The sequence below is a fragment of the Nelumbo lutea genome, chromosome 4 (assembly GCF_056320005.1).
Source record: "Nelumbo lutea isolate HS-2025 chromosome 4, American lotus-T2T, whole genome shotgun sequence".
NCBI classification, from domain to species: domain Eukaryota; kingdom Viridiplantae; phylum Streptophyta; class Magnoliopsida; order Proteales; family Nelumbonaceae; genus Nelumbo; species Nelumbo lutea.
In genome coordinates this window covers 4931577-4948774 of record NC_142687.1, presented here as the reverse complement: position 1 = coordinate 4948774, position 17198 = coordinate 4931577, and the positions used below count along the sequence as shown (strand labels likewise).

Genomic DNA, 17198 nt, shown 5'->3' with positions numbered 1-17198 from the left:
GCATCCTTTTTATTGAGTGCAGATAAAGAGATCGTCGGGGTCGCCATTGGTGATACTATCAAAACAGCTGGAACATTTGTATGCCGAGCTGGGCCCTCTATACAAATACAGGAAACGACAAGATCTTCGAATAGATTTTTTTTTTTTGGAGGGGGGTGGGGCGCTCTAGATAGCTAAACGGGATTGTTTGATTACTGTTTGAGTGAATCTTAAGCTTCGCATAGATAGCTAAACGGGATTGTTTGATTACTGTTTGAGTGAATCTTAAGCTTCGAATGATAACATGGTTACGTGGAGCAAAAGGCAAAAGCGAACTCGTAATAGGGAAGGTCATCATGGTAGGTATGTATAGAGGATACAGGATCCATAAAACAGTATGGAGGTCCTTTAACAACTTACCGATCCAATGTCACACATTTTAGACTTCAAGTCTTCAAAGGATCATGTCTGCTGTCATGCCATGGAGATTGGTTGAAGCTAAAACTGAATTATCTGATGAAACATATATGAATGTAAAATAGGATTCAACATTCAAGGTATGCACTTACTTTAGGGACTTCAAAATCGACTTCTTCTTCTTCTTCTTGGTCGGTGGATTTTAGGTTTCTTATTCTTCAAGGGTTTCCATTGCCAAAGCTTCTCAATATTGATATAAGACTTGCCAAAATATTAGGCAAAGAATCGTTTGATGCTTCAATACCCAATTTACAAGTTCAAGATGGAATACCATACCATACCAAGCAGTATGATTGTTCTGTTGTTCAGGTGAATTTGAATTATATATTATTGACTTGTTTCCGATGGGTTCTGTTGCAAAATTACTAGAGATTTAAGTTCTGCTTAAAGATTAATGATTTGACTAAATTATGGATAAAAGCAGAGGCACGTCGAGTGATCCCTGCTCATTTGGTGGTCCAAGCCATATCAACAACACTCCACGAGCTCTGTTGGCCAGGTCCGATTACGCCGAACGAAATGCAGTATGTCTTGACAAAGTACCCACGATACTACAATGGCTTGGTGGAAGAAGGCGATAGGAGTGATTTTTATATGCTTCGTGTACCTGAGCCTGAGCCCTGAGCCCTGAGCCCTGAGGAGTCATTAACTCATCATCCCTGGGAGGCCTTGGGGAATTAAATCTTCCTTTCCCTCTTTACTAGACCCAATTAAAGCCTTCAAAGCTGCTTCCTGCTTGACATCCACGTAGAAAATCCTCCTTCCTTGCTGGGAACCTCATCTCATTGGCTGAAATCCAAGTTCGGAATCGAGTACTCAAGCATTGTGAACTAACCGTCACCGAGGATGAACATCTAGTCCTCTTCGTTCCAAATTACAAGGATGTAATGATGTTAGTGGGGGAGAGCTACCCTGTTTACCTGGTTGGTTGAACAGGGTTTAACTGGAACTGGAAGCGTTTACAGGTCACTGAAGATCAGGAATAATTGGAATTTTCATAGGTTGAACTGTTCAAACTAGGAATCAGGTGAATCGGATTAGCTAGTCAACTTGTTGTGTGCCGTCCTAAATGACAAAAATCTTTCATCTGGTGAAGTAATTTGGAGCTCAAAGTCAAAGGAATCTAAAATTCCTCTCTCCATCCTTCATTAACGAATGGGTAAAATATAAAAGCCTTCTCTGTAGTTTCAGAAAAATATACAATTGCCTCCCTTCCGTTAACTTTTTTTAGACGGGAAGCACTTATATACCATATTAATTTTTCTAAAATACCATATTTATCCTTCATGTCACCTTTCACATGTAAATTTATTAAAATACCTGACATTATCATAAATTTCTTAATCTCTTCTTTTAGATGTGTTTGATCCTTTCTCTCCAACGAAGAGCTAAGTGCTCTGAAACTAATCGACCAGTTCATGGAGGACGCATCCCTGCATTCTAGAGAAAATGAATTTGTTTGGAAGTTTGAGATTAATAACATTTAATCTGTTTTAACTTTTGTTAGTTCGATGTAACATTCATGATTCATGGAGAGAACTTTGGGTTTGGGATATTGGAATTCCTGGCAATAAGTTGTCGAAAGCGTATCCCATTACTAAGTTCGGAGACATGGTCGATGGAAAAAATGGTGAACAGCAAAGGCCTTTCAAATAGCAGCAATTAATCATCTCAGCCTGTTTGCGTCTTATGGTTGGTACCTAGCTCAGTAGCTTATTATTTTGCCCAGAAAATGATTGACAGGGCGATTAATCATCTCAGTAGCTCAGTAAATGATTTTGCCCACATAATCTTGTTCTCTATTTGCAAAATTTCAGCTTACACCCTGTTTTCTCAATTAAACGCATCGAATCTTTCTTCCTCTTGTTGAAATCTATCTTTATTTGTATTTTCTTTCTTCACACTTTCAAGGATTAACAATTACTTACACCTTATTTTTCTATAAATTCAGATTCTTTAGCGTTTCTACTTCTCTATAAATACCCTGGACAGTTACAATGGTAAGGAAACATATATTATCTCATTTCATGTCAACCAGCCACAAAATAAATGCATCATTATGGCCTGAAAAGGCCAAAGATTTTCTAGATCAACAGAACAGATATTCGGTTCAAATAAGCAACTGATTAAACTAAGAAAACCAATCTTCCGATTCCTATGTATTGTGAAAGGTGAATTAATCTTGAAACCCTAAGCTTGGTCAATGATATCCATGGGCCAGTGATCTCCCATGATTTCTTGATCAATCACTTTATGGTCTATCGAGTGAATTAATCATTTTTAAGTTGTTATTTAAATAAACATCAATCACTTTATGGTCTATCGAGTGAATTAATCATTTTTAAGTTGTTATTTAAATAAACAAATATAGTTTTCAATATAATCGGGATGCAGGTCCAACGAGTCTGGACCTGATAGACCTGACTATTTATTAGGACAGTTTTGGGTCTGTTATTTTGTTTTGATTAATAATCGTTTGGGACTGAGACCACCCTGTCCTGACCTAGATCCAATCCGTTGACAGCCCTGTGAAAGGCCTTGCCACACGTGTGAAAAATCATCTTTTAAATGCAAATTTCATGTTAAAACTTTGAACAATTAATATTAATTTGAAAAACTATCAATGCAAAAAGCATATAATAATAAGGGCCAGTTACTAGAATATCCCTATAGTTTCACAGATTTACTTAAACCTACCATATATTTTGCATTTTACTAAAACACCCATTATATTTTGTAACCTATTTATTCAATGACCTTTCATTAAGAATTATTTGTTTTTTTTTTATATATGAAAATAGTAACATGATCACCTAAAATAACTGGAAAATGTTAAAGGGCATGGACCAATGGTTGTTTATTCCAGAAATACCCCTAAACTGAGTGAAAAATGTTCAAGGGTATGGATCCATGGTTGTTTATTTCAAAAGTACCGTAACACCTTTTGTATAGAAAACAAAATTGACCAAATAAAAAAAATAGAGTGGTTGTCCATTGTTTACTAGGGAAAAATGACATATTTGTTTTTAGTTTCTTTTGATTAAATTTATTGCAATGGATATTAGGGTTAAAAATGTCATTTTTTATTTTCATCTAATGAAAAATTGATTAAGTAGATTACAAACTGTAAAGGATGTTTTAATAAAACACAAACTATAGGATAGGTTTTAGCAAATGACCCTAATCCCAATGGGCATCTTTGGTTGAAAAAAAAAGTATGAAATATATGCAAATTTGATCAAAGTTGGGACCAACAGCCCAAGACTCAGCCCACTAATAGAAATCAAGTCGTGGAAACTCCAATCTGGATATACTCACAGCACACTGCAGCTGTATATTGGAAACATATCATCATGAATGATAAGCAAAAAAAAAAAAAGGCATAAAGTTGTAATTGGGCCAGCCCAATTGAAAATGCCCAGATGGCCCAATGACTAAAAAGGAGCTTACGTCGTTGTTACTTGTATATGCCTGTCTCAGACTCTCAGTGTCGTAGTAGTGAGGTCCCTCATTCCTTTGCCAGAATTTTGATTCACCTGCGAAAGGAACAACATAATATAAACAAGGCTAGTTTGAATAAATTTTTACTTTTTCTTCAATAAAAAGTATTTTTATGAATTTAGTAAGAAATGCTTTTAAAAACATAATTATCTAAAGCGAAAACACTTTCAAACCCCAAAGCTCAGAGCCTAAAAATTGGGGAATCGGCCAGGATCTAGTAAACACACTTTGACACTAGGCAAGCACGTTAAAAAATTATGGACACCTATTCCTTGAGTGCGTAGCTGTTGTTCTATTAGAATCGGATCATTCTTGATGGAGCGCGATCTGGACGGTCTTACCTGTCCGCGGCCTTGCTTCTGAACGGGGTAGCAGGGAACCTGAAACAGAGGAGATGAGGAAGCTCCGGGGGGAACTTGGAGTCGAGGCTCCAAAGCTCAAGTTAGAATCCTTCAAAAGCAAGGTAATACCAGATAGCGCAAAGTTTGCATCCCTCGTTTGTCGGGGGGCAGGGGGCTCTTATAATCACTTCGTGCACTCGCCCCGAGGCCCTTGTCAGGTCGGGTATGATTCCCCTTGTGCTTGTCAATTCGGCTGTCGTCCTTTCTGCTGAGACAAAACCGTCATTGCCTAACCGTCTTTCTAACTGGAGATGGCGGTGTCAGTGGCGGTCGCAGGTGGCCGTTTAGAGTGCTGCCGCCAAACGTCAGATCCCAAGTCAGTCAGGCACGGCGCCCTCGGGCACGAACTTCCTTAGTGTCAGGCATGGTACGACTTGTTTGGTTTTGGTGTCCAGAAGGTGATGCGAAGTGCTGAGCGAGGCGTAGTCTTGAGCTCGAAGGTATCTATAGGGCAGGTCAGTTCGGCGAGGTGTATCCCGAGCTGTTACAAAGTTGGCCAGTTCGGCGAGGTGTATCCCGAGCTGTTACAAAGTGGGTCAGTTCGGCGAAGTGTATCCCGAGCTGTTACAAAGTGGGTTAGTTCGGTAAAGTGTATCCAGAGCTGTTACAAAGTTGGCTAGTTCGACGAGGTGTATCCCGAGCTGTTACAAAGGGTGAGTTCGGGCCCCCCGTAGGGAGTTCACTCCGCTGGTGTCCCCTTGTTCCTGCCTAGGCTTGGCCCCTTTTGCCGAGCTGTTGTTTCTGCCACATGTCACATAATAGAGAGGTCGGGTCAAATCTTCCTTCATCAATTGCCCCCCACTCCTTGCGCCGGGGGTCTTGCCATGGTGCGGGGAGTTTCACGAGGTAGCAGGTGGATTTGTCCTGCCCTTCAAATCTTCACTGCGCGAGTTGCTTTTGCTAGGGTTCCTTCGGCTTTCGAGAAGGCTGGAAACGTGCTTACTCAAGAATGCTGACGGTTGTGACAGCGCGCATTTTAAATTTCAAACCAATTCGCGCCGCTGGGACGTGACAGTGGGTCATTTCAAAAAGGCGCGCCACTGCTGTACGTGCGCGGGCGACTGTCAGGGAGACGTGCGGCGTGTCAATTTCGAAAAGACGCGTGTCGAAGCGACGTCGGTTTCAAAAAGACGTGTGCTGACGTTTTGCTTTTTTTGGAAAGACGTGCGCCAATCACGTCTCGACCTTAAGGGTCGTGCGGTCAGTAAGAACGTGGGTTGTCAGATCGTCTTCGATCTGCACGGTCGATTCTTGGTTACTGTAGCTATAAATAGTGGGGGACCCCAGTCGGTTTGTCACTTCTGCGGTTTGTCTACTGAGCTCGCGTCCAACCTTTCAGCTCGCGTCCAAGTCTTTTCCAGCTCGCGTCAAGGCTGGTTATATAGCCTTCACGGTTCTTTGGCTTGTTCTTCAAACTTTCCGGTGAGTACTTTCTTGAATCCATCTTTTTTCCCCAATGTCTAGCTTTGATAGATCAGACGGTTCTTCGAGTAGGGCCGACGTAGGTTCCACCAACCGAGCCGTGTCCCCCGACTGCCTCAGTGATCCTGAGGTGGAGCTTGAGGACTGTGAACCAGCAGGCCGAGTCGCTTTGGGCAGTTTGGTGTCTACCTCCCGCCGAGGTCGAATGCTAGACAGGTTTGGTCCTTCGACCATGACGCCTGAGGGGCTTCAATCCATACTTATGTCTTACAACCTTCCTGGGGAGTATACATATTTTATTCCTTCGGGTAGCTTTCCTTGGGAACACGGTCCTGACGAGATCGTGATTTTTCTAGAGCAGCTCGCTGCGGGTTGCGACTTCCTTTCCATCCCCTTCTCGTCGAAGTCATAAACCACTTCGGTGTCACCATTGGCCAACTTCATCTGAACTCTATTCGGAACCTAGTGGGGACGGTTTCCCTTTTTTGCGAGCAGAACTTCCCCTTAGACTTAGAGATATTCTCCTCTATCTTGATGCTCAAGAGACAGGCGGGTTCTCTTCCTGGGGGGAGACGGGCATATTACCTTTCTCCTCGCCAGGGTTTTAAGCTTCTGCACGATCTTCCTAATAAGGTCCCGGCGTGGAAGCGGGACTACTTCGGCGTGCGAAGTGCACAAGGATGGCCCTTTCAGACCGGGTGGGGTGAGGCCGCTCCTGATTTAGGCGTGACTCTCGATAAAGAGACGGTGAAGGGCCTTCGGCAATGGGCACGACAAGGTTTAAAGTGCCACCACTACTTAACGGAGGCCAAGCTTATTGCAACCGGCCTGAGTTCGGGTAGGTTTCTAACTATGCGGTTTTCTTGCTTGCTCTGTTCTTTTCGTTTTTTTTTTTTATGTTGAACTCGTGGGGGGTGTTTGTTCCAAGGTATGAAGAGGAGGAAGCGGGTCGCCAAGCGAACTCGTACCAACCTGCCCCTGGATGAGGAGCCCCAAGTTCCAGACCATACGCCGGAGGATCTGCCCAGGGAGCCCGAAGTGACTCCACCGATGCACGAGACTACCGGGGTGCCTTATGCTGAGACCACTCATACGGGCGCTCCTGCATACTCAAGTGCTCCTGCTCACTCCGGGTCCGCTCACACGCGGGCTGGGCCCTCGGGCTCGGGTGCTCAAGGGGAGTTCAGGAGCCTGTTGACGCCGAACTACGCTCTTCAGAAGAGTAGGGATGCTACTTTCCCAGAGGAGGTCGCGGCGTGGACTAATCTTCCCTTGAATCAGGTCGCTTGCCGCGTCGTAACACATGCCATGGTGGTAAGTTAGATTCCGTCTTCTTTTTCCATTTTTCTGTTGCTTCTGCTGTTATTGTTCACTTGTTTCTTTTGGTAGATGAATTCTTTAATTCATGCCTTGGCGACCCGAATCGACATACTATGTTCTTCCAAAAGAAGTTCTGTATGTTTCGGGCCGTAACAGTTGCCAGAGGTTCGGCTTCTATCCACTTCGTAAAGTAATCTACTGCAACAACTAGGAATTTTCTTCCACCTGTTGCTGGTGGGAATGGCCCCAGGAGGTCGATACCCCATTGTGCAAAGGGCCACGGGCTGGCGAGGTATTTGAGGTCGGAGGCAGGTTGATGGTGGATGTTGGCGTGCTTCTGACACTTGTCGCATTTTCTGACGAGCTCGACAGCTTCTGCCTTCATCGTTGGCCAGTAGTATCCTTGTCGAAGTGCTTTTGGGGCGAGTGCTCTACCCCCCAAGTGTTCGTCGCACAGGCCTTCATGAGTGTCGCGGAGTACGAACTCGGCTTCGGTAGGTCGCAGGCAACGCAAGTAGGGGAGCGTGTAGGACCGTCGGTATAACCGTTCGTCTATTATGACGTATTTGGCTGCCTGGCGATGCACCCTCTTGGTTGCATTGCGTTCTGCAGGGAGGGTTCCATCTATCAAGAAGCTCGCGAGTGGGTCGATCCAGCTCGGCTCTGCCTCCAAGACGGGAGCGACCTCCTCTGTCCCCCCAAGAATACTAGGCCGAGGTAAGTCTTCTATGTAAACAGTACTCATGCTGTTGTGGCTTGTACTGGCTAACCAGGACAGGGCGTCGCCTCAGTGTTCTCTGACCTCGGGATTTGCCTGATGAAGTGTGACCGGAAGTTGAGCAGGGCTTCTTTTACTTTGGTTAAGTATGCGATCATGGAGAGCTCGCGTGCTTCGTACTCGCCTGTAACTTGGTTGACCACGAGCTGAGAATCGTTGCAGATGACCAAGTGTTTTGCCTTTATCTTTCGTGCTAGGTCCAGCCCGGCGATCAGTGCTTCGTACTCTGCCTCGTTGTTGGATGCCGCGAACTCAAAGCGTAGTGCGTATTCTAATTTTGTGACGCCCGGGCCGCACAAGACTATTCTAGCTCCGCTGCCTTGCCGGTTCGAGGAACCATCCACGTGAAGGATCCAGGGCTCCTCATCCCAGTTCGCACTTCGCCTGACCAGGAGAGATGCCACACTGTCTGCTACTTCACGGGGTTCGGACTCTATGAGCTCAGGATCTCCGGGTTCGCCTGAACTGGGGACCTCGGGCTCGACCTGTGGGGCTTCGTGGCTGAAAGTGCACTCGGCGATAAAATCTGCCAAAGCTTGGGCCTTAATAACGGTTCTTGGTTTGTACTAGAGGTCATACTCACTGAGTTCAATGGCCCATTTCGTCAGTCGACCGGAAACCTCGGGTTTGAGTAAAACTTGTCTCAGAGGTTTGTCAGTTAGGACGATGATGGTGTGAGCTTGGAAGTATGGGTGGAGTTTCCGACCTGCTGTCACCAGGGCGTATGCTAGTTTTTCTATCTGCGGGTACCTTGCCTTTGCTCCCTGCAAAATTTTACTAACATAATAGATGGGTCGCTGGACCCGGTCTGTTTCTTTTATTAGTACCGAACTGACCACCTCGTTGCTTGCTGAGAGGTACAGTTCTAAGACCTCGCCCACCTCGGGCCAGGCTAAGGTTGACACATTAAAGAGGTAACCTTTTAGCTCGTCGAACGCGAGCTGGCAGTCCTGGGACCAATCGAACTCTTTGCCTTTGATTGCTTTGAAGAAAGGTAGGCAGCGGTCTGCTGATTTGGACATGAAGCGACTTAGAGCGGCTATGCGGCCATTTAGCCTCTGAACCTCTTTTACTTTCCGAGGTGGTCTAATATCTAGAATGGCTTTTATTTTGTCCGGGTTGGCCTCAATACCGTGCCGATTGACTATGTACCCTAGGAATTTGCCCGAGGTGACGCCGAAGACACATTTGTTGGGGTTTAATTTCATGCTAAACTGACGTAGGATTTGGAAGACAGAATCTAAGTCTTGTATTAACTCTTGTGAAAACTGAGTCTTGACGACCATGTCGTCTACATAGCACTCTATCTTCGTACCAATTAGGGGCCGAAATAGCCTATTTACAAGTCTTTGGAAGGTCGCCCCGACATTTTTTAGTCCGAAGGGCATGACCTTGTAGCAATACAGGCCGAACTCGGTTATGAAGCTGGTTTTTTCCTCATCGGATGGGTCCATCCTAACTTGGTTGTAGCCCGAGTAGGCGTCCAGGAAGCTAAGCAACTCGTTTCCCGAGGTCACGTCCACTAGGCGGTCAATTCTGGGGAGGGGGAAGCAATCTTTCGGGCAAGCTCGGTTCAAGTCGGTGTAGTCGACGCACATGCGCCATTTGCCGCTTGCCTTTTTTACCAACACCAGGTTGGCCACCCAGCTCGGGTAATGGACTTCCCTTATGAAGTTTGCTGCGAGGAGCTTCTCGACCTCCTCGTTGACCGCCCTCCAGCGTTCTAGGGCTAAGTTGCGTTTCTTCTGTCTAACGGGTCTTACTACAGGGTCAGTATTAAGTTTGTGAGTTATCAGTCCGGGGCTAATGCCAGGCATGTCGGCCGGGGACCAGGCAAAAATATCTAAATTTTGAAGTAAAAAACTCACCAGTTCGGTTCGTAGGGGATCTTCGATGGAAGCTCCGATCTGAAGTGTGCAGATGGGTCCGTAGCCGAAGTCGGGATTGCGACCGTTTCCTCCGTGGGCGAAGCTCGTTCCTCACCTTGCTCCGCAGGCCGCTCCAGTTCGAGGTCGTCGGCCGCCTTCGTTTTTCCCTTCAGGGCGGCAACATAGCACTTGCGGGACTTGAGCTGGTCGCCCCGCGCTACCCCTACACTGAAGTCCGTAGGGAACTTCATGGCCAAATAGTAGGTGGAGACCGCCGCCCGTAGGATATGCGTGATCGGCCACCCTATTATGGCATTGTATGGGGAGGGGGTCACGACTACCAGGAAATCATGGTTGAGTCTGACTGCACAAGGCCATGTGCCGACTTCTACAGGGATGGTTATTTTTCTAAGGGGCCTGACTTCCTCTCCGCTGAAACCCACTAGGGGAGTGTTCGCGGGCTTCAACTCGCTCCTCTGTAACTGCAGCTGGTTAGATGCTGATTTGAAGAGGATGTCCGCTGAGCTGCCCAAATCTACGAGTACGCGCTTGACCTCGAAGTCGCTGATCCTTAGTTTAATGACAAGCACGTCATCATGGGGGTAGTGGACCCCTTGCGCGTCGTCCTCCGTGAAGAAGATTGGTTCTTCGGTCTTTGGTCTCTTTGGGGGGTTCCGTTCTTCGAGGGCCGCTTCGCGAACTGAAGTCCGGGCTACTGCCGAGGTACACCCCGCTACCACCGAACCTCCCACTATTACATGGATGGTTCCCCGAACTGGCCTCTCTTCTGGAGGCTGCTTTTGCAACGGTTCGGCAGGTCTGTTGCTAAACTCGGGGGCATCCTTTTCGTGCTCCCCTTGCCGACCTGCCTTATTGTTATTATTGTTGTGCTGTACAAAGTTTCTCAAGTATCCGCGATGGATGAGCCTCTCTATCTCGTCCCGGAGGTTATTACACTGCTCGGTACTATGACCATGGTCTCTATGGAAACTACAATACAAATTCTTATTTCTCTCGTTCGGATTTCCCTTTATGCGAGGTGGCCACTTCACGTACGGGGCATCTTTGATCGTCATTAACATCTCCGTCTGCCTCATGTTTAACGGCGTGTAGTCCGTCCGAACTGCTAGGGGAGCCAGGAACGACTGGTTCGGCTTCAGCTCCCGGGTTGGGTTTTTTCTGTCCACCGGTTTGGAGAGCTCGCCTTCTCTCTTTCTTTTCTCGTTCCCGCCTTCGGTCTGTTGGTTGATTTCTTCCTCTGTCCTCATGAACTTATCCGCGAGCTTAAGGAACTCGGCCACGGTTGTGGGCTGGTTTGCCACCACGTGCCATTTGAATTCTTTGTGCGTCACCCCTCTTTTGGCTGCCGCGAGCAGCACTGCGAGGTCCAACCGCGATATCTGCAAGCATGCTTCGCTGAATCGCTTGATGTAGCCCTGTATGGATTATCCTTCTCTTTGGACTACTCTGAAGATGCTTTCCTCTGTTCTGGGGCACCGTTGGCTGATGACGAAGTGTGCGGTGAAGACCTGCACGAACTGGGCCCAACACTTTATCGACCCGAGGGCCAGGTTCCTGTACCAAGTGCGGGCTACGCCCTGAGGGTGGTGGTAAAGGCCACGCACATGCACGATTCGCTGGCCCTAGCGAGGTGCATTTGGGACTGAAAGGCGTCAACGTGGTCGTTGGGGTCGAAGGACCTGTCGTACTTGTCCAAAGGTGGGAGCTTGAAGTCTCTGGGTAAAGGGACCGCCAGGAGTTCTGATGCGAGGGGGGAAGGAACCGAAAGGATCGGGACAGCCCCTACCTCGTTCGAGCTCGTGTCTTTGCCTCTGAATTCCGACAAGGCATGGGTGGCGGTTCGGCGACTTCGCTGGCGCCTTCGCTGCAGAGCGGGCCTTGTACTGGCGCTGTTGGCCTCCGTGTTACCGAGCTCGATGGGCCCGGAATGCTGGTAGTCTGCCGCCAGGGCGCCGAATCGGTTTTTGGTGAGCGGGAGCTCGGGCTTGGAGCGCCGGGGTGCCGACCTCGCGGGCGAGGTTTCCGACCCGCCTGTGGGTTGCGAGGCGGGGATGACATTTTTCTCTCTTCGGCCTGGGGACGAGGCCTGGCTGTTAGGGGCCGGGAGTGGGGGGTTCTGGGGCCGGGAGGCCTTCGCCTAGTGGGGGCGTCCATCCTGCGGGGAGGCCTTGACTGGCCTCGGAGCGGGGTGGCGAGGTAGAAGTAGTGGTTGGTTTAGTGGCAATTGGGGGAATTGCTATTGATAGTGATACTGGGAGATGTTGTGCAGTACTTGGTGCTGGTGAAGCTGGTGTTGCTGGAACTGTTGCATTTGGGCTTGCATTGCCCGCATGCACTGCATCAGGTCCTCCAACCGGTTTTGGCTGGCTGCCAGGGGGACGGCAGTCGGTTCAGTGAAGGTTGTCTCAATGGGGAGAGGAAAGAGGATGCTTGTGGTAGGAGGGTTTACGGGTGCCACTGCTTGTGGCGCGTTCAAGTTGGGGATCCCATCCGCCGAAAGGGGGATGGTGAACTGTCCAACGCACACCACGGGGACTTGAAGTTGTTCCCCGGTGGTGTTTGTCTCCGTGCCACGTCCGGTGTTCCTGGAGGAGGCCATGAGTGTTGGGTTTTTTGAAGAAAAGGGGTTATCGAAGTTTGGAGGGAGGCTTTTTGAAGCGTTTTCCCACAGACGGCGCCAATTGATGGAGCGCGATCCGGCCGGTCTTAGCTGTCCGCGGCCTTGCTTCTGAACGGGGTAGCAGGGAACCTGAAACGGAGGAGATGAGGAAGCTCCGGGGGGAACCCGGTGTAGTGGCTCCGAAGCTCAAGTTAGAATCCTTCAAAAGCAAGGTAATACCAGATAGCGCAAAGTTTGCATCCCTCATTTGTCGGGGGGCAGGGGGCTCTTATAATCACTTCGTGCACTCGCCCCGAGGCCCTTGTCAGGTCGGGTATGATTACCCTTGTGCTTGTCAATTCGACCGCCGTCCTTTTTGTTGAGACAAAACTGTCACTGCCTAACCGTCTTTCTAACTGGAGATGGCGGTGTCAATGGCGGTGGCAGTGGCCGTTTAGAGTGCTGCCGCCAAACGTCAGATCCCAAGTCAGTCAGGCGCGGCGCCCTCGGGCTCGAACTTCCTTAGTGTCAGGCATGGTACGATTTGTTTGGTTTTGGTGTCCAGAAGGTGATGCAAAGTGCTGAGCGAGGCGAAGTCTTGAGCTCGGAGGTATCTATAGGGCAGGTCAGTTCGGCGAGGTGTATCCCGAGCTGTTACAAAGTTGGCCAGTTCGGCGAGGTGTATCCCGAGCTGTTACAAAGTTGGCCAGTTCGGCGAGGTGTATCCTGAGCTGTTACAAAGTGGGTCAGTTCGGTGAAGTGTATCCCGAGCTGTTACAAAGTGGGTCAGTTCGGCGAAGTGTATCCCGAGCTGTTACAAAGTGGGTCAGTTCGGCGAAGTATATCCCGAGCTGTTACAAAGTGGGTCAGTTCGGCGAAGTGTATCCCGAGCTGTTACAAAGTTGGCCAGTTCGGTGAGGTGTATCCCGAGCTGTTACAAAGGGTGAATTCGGGCCTCCCGTAGGGAGTTCAGTCCGCTGGTTTCCCCTTGTTCCCGCCTAAGCTTGGCCCCTTTTGCCGAGGTGTTGTTTCTACCACATGTCACGTAATAAAGAGGTCGGACCAAATCTTTCTTCATCAATTCTCAAAATTGGGGACTTGAGCTTTTAGGATTAGAAAGCAAAAATCCAGGAGGATATCTAAACGCAACACATTAACTATTTTTAATTTTTAAGTCCCCTTTAGTTTCTGTTTTCACTTTGCAAGTTGCAACCAACGTTTTGAAAAGTTAAGAGGGGAAAGAAAGGAAAGGAATTTAATTTAATTACATCTAAAACAACCCATATCTTCTCAACTTTCAAGTCTGCAAAAATCAAAATATAGAATGAACACGTACGAGAGATTCCAATTTGTGATCATTGTGGTCACAAAGGCAAAATTACTGGACAAGTCCAGATTGGGTGTCTCCTCCGTATCATTAGTATCAATCAGTACTGTTGGTAATTGTGGACTCCAATCGTCAACATCATCGTCGGCATTTAACGTCTTGTGGGGAATTCTCTTCTCTGAATTAAAAGTGAAGAGGGGCGGGCCAATCACCATTGCTATGAGATGGGATATAGGGTCGCTAGGCCATACTTAGTTCTCCTTTCTTTATCAATTATTGATCAAATTTCGGCCCTTAACAGGATATTGGTGTGATGGGAGTAGACCTGTTTATGGGCCGGGTGGCCCGATGGGCCGGTCCGGCCCGGCCCGACTCCCAAACGGGTTTGAACGCGCTTATAGGCCCGTGGGCTTAAATTCGGGCTAAAAGCCCGACCCACAATAAATTCGAGCCGGGCTCGGGTTTTGACAAAATAGCCCGGCCCGAGCCTGACCCGGCCTGACCTAATATTAAACTTAAAATTAATTATGTGATTATGTCCATTTGAATAATTTTTTTGATTTAAGAATGTAAAATTGTGTTTTAAAATATAAAAGAAAGGGAAATTACCATATTGTAGGCCCATTGTTCATTTAAATAGAAAAAAAATACTATTTGAATTTTTAATTCTAATTTGAATAGGGAAAATTGTTTTTTTTTTTCAATTAGGTCAGGCTTCGAGCTCAGGCTCAGGTTTCGGGCTTTTTACCAGGGCCGGGCTCGGGCCTAAGTTATAGGCCTATTGGTCGGGCCAAGCTCGGGCTCGGGCCTAGTATATTTTCATCAGTGACAAGTGAAAGCCCGGCCCGAGCCCGGCCCGGCCCGGCCCATGAACAGGTCTAGATGGGAGAAACATCTTTAAACATATTAGGACCACAATTGAAAGTGAGTAGTGACTTACCTGTGTTTTCCCCAACATTTGCTTCTATTCATCTTTTTTATATATACTAATAAGTGTGTATTTGTTTTGTATATAAGAATTCTAGATGATGATAATTATAATAATAATATATTCAAAATTTTCTATGAACTTTATGTATTTTTTGTTTTTATATTTTTTATTATTATTCAGATGTAGATTGTAAAATGCAGATACATAAACATCTCATCCAAATATGTGATAACCAGATCGAATTTTGAAGTTTCAAGTGTCATTGACAAGCCTATCTGCTTGGCTAAACCATTCTTTTCGTAGTGTTTTATCTATTTAGTGTATCTATTTTCTTTTGTTTATTTATAAAAAAATGTCAGATTTAAACAAAAATAATTGAATGAGGTAAAAATTAGTAGTTCAATTTACAATTTAAACATTGAAATTAAATATGGACTAAATTCAAAAATGAGTATTTTAGTCATTGTTCTGTTTTGGCCCGGGAACTCGTCAGGTCACTGGTTCCGTTTTGGCCTTGAACCACTTTTTAACCAAAAAAAAAAAAACCATTGAATTGGTCAAAGAACTACAGACCTAGATGGTTTAACCGTTAAAATGTTTGACTCGGTTAACGGTTCTTCGGTTGCTTTTAAACCAATTCCAAATTATTTATTTATTTTAAATAAAAATTAAAAAATAAAAAAATTGAAAAAATAAGGCCCTATTTGGCATCGTTCCGCAAGAACATTTTGCACGTTCCCGGTGTTCTCATAGAGCAAAAATGCATTTGGTACAAGAAAAAAGAAACAAGGTGTTCTCGCGTGAAAATAGCACCCAAAGAATGCATTCTTCGGGAGTGGAAAATCGACGCTCCCAAAATACCCTACATGAGAGAAGGGGTATTTTGGGTATTTTGCACTAAATGATAAAAAGAAGCCCGACCAAACATTTTCGTTCGATAGTGGACTTTCCCAACTTGTCACTGCAAATCTCAGAGGAAGGAGGGACTCCCTTGGCTCTAATCAAATTGCAAGCGAACGGTAGAAAGCACTGGCAACATTTCTGTCCAGGAACGTGTCAACAAGTATGTTGTCTCGTCACCATACTTGATTTTGTATCGTGTGCATTGTTTTAAACTCATCTTTTCTCTGGCCAGATTCACCTGAAACCATTTTTGCTCCCACCGCAAAGATGAGTTTTACACAATCTTTAACCGATGTGATACTTTGTTTCATTTCCATACTTTGTTCTCGAAGAACTATTTGCTAAATGTATCTATTATTCCTGAAGAGCAAGAAATAAAATTCTTGTTCTGGAACAGGAACAGGTGGGAACTTTGTCAAATAAGTCCTAAACTTTCATATCTCATAATCTTATTCAATTATTCCCAATGGCCAAAATTACTTAGAGTTTTTAGTTTTTTCATTTTTTTTTTCGAGTTTTCACATTTCTATGATTCTTTTTAAGTTTTAACAACAAAAAAAAAAAGAGCAATTCTAATGAAGAAATAAAAAAAAGTTGATACAAGAGATGAGAGATTAAACACTATATTAAAATCTGAGATATAGCAATGAAACAATGATTTGGGATTTAAGAAATATAGAGAGATGTAAGAAGAGGGCAAACAATGTTGTTGCCATAGTGATGATAAACATGGAGATAGCCGCTAGCGGCAATTCCTTCTTCTTCTTCTCTTACTTTTTTCTCACTTATCAGTTTTAACTAGCCGCCTCCTCAAAGTCTCACATTCCCTTCTCATAACTATGTATATATATGATGGACTTTAACCAAATCTTAATCTAACAATCAAAATAAGAAGTTACTTTATATTTTACATCTTACCACTTTGACCTGCTCAAATTGAATGGTTGAAGTATTGACTTGGAAATTGGAAGCCAAAGCGGTTCTGTTTTGAGTTGATTTTTAAAACCTTGATTTTAGTTAAAAGAAAGTTCCACAATCTTATTATATTTTTAATAGTAGTGTAAATATTGAATTATAGACATATTCAATTTTTTTTTATATTTTTGTGTAAAAATAATTCTGATATGTCACGCTTACTTTTTGTTTAATATGATAGATACATGTGCCTGAATGCTTTTTTACAAAATTTATGTATTTTTCTCATTTTTGTATATTTTATAATTTATTAAATTTTATTATTTATTTATGGCATTAAATGTTAACACATTTAATCCAAAAGTTGAACTATTTATTATTAATTTTTATATTTCAGTTTTGGTTAGTTCTAAATTGTGCATTTTATTTTCATTATCAATAAAAATAAGTATTGTTTATTACACTTATTTTTTATTTGATTAATAAAAATATCATAAATGTGTCTAATTTTTTCAATATTTTTTGTAAATTTCTATATTTATTTCTATTTTAAAAATTTTAGGGGAAATTCTTGAATAGTATGTTGAACTTTAGGGGTTGTGTCAAGTCAATGCCTAAATTTCAAAACGTGTCTCTGTGGTACCTTGTCTAATAGGTCCCTACTCTTAGTTGATTAACAACACCATCACGTGACATCAAGTGCACATTAAATAATGACCATTAATTAACACTGTCACGTGGCATCAAGTGCGCATT

At 44.9% G+C, this 17198-nt stretch overlaps 1 long non-coding RNA gene across 1 annotated transcript; it reads left to right on the top strand.

Annotated features, from left to right (window-relative positions):
* Nucleotides 1-373: 373 nt before the first annotated feature.
* LOC148853509 (uncharacterized) lies at nt 374-1809 on the top strand. Its single transcript, XR_016113380.1, has 3 exons — nt 374-536; nt 674-765; nt 881-1809. It is a non-coding gene; the product is annotated as an uncharacterized LOC148853509 (long non-coding RNA).
* The last annotated feature ends 15389 nt before the right edge of the window (nt 1810-17198 follow it).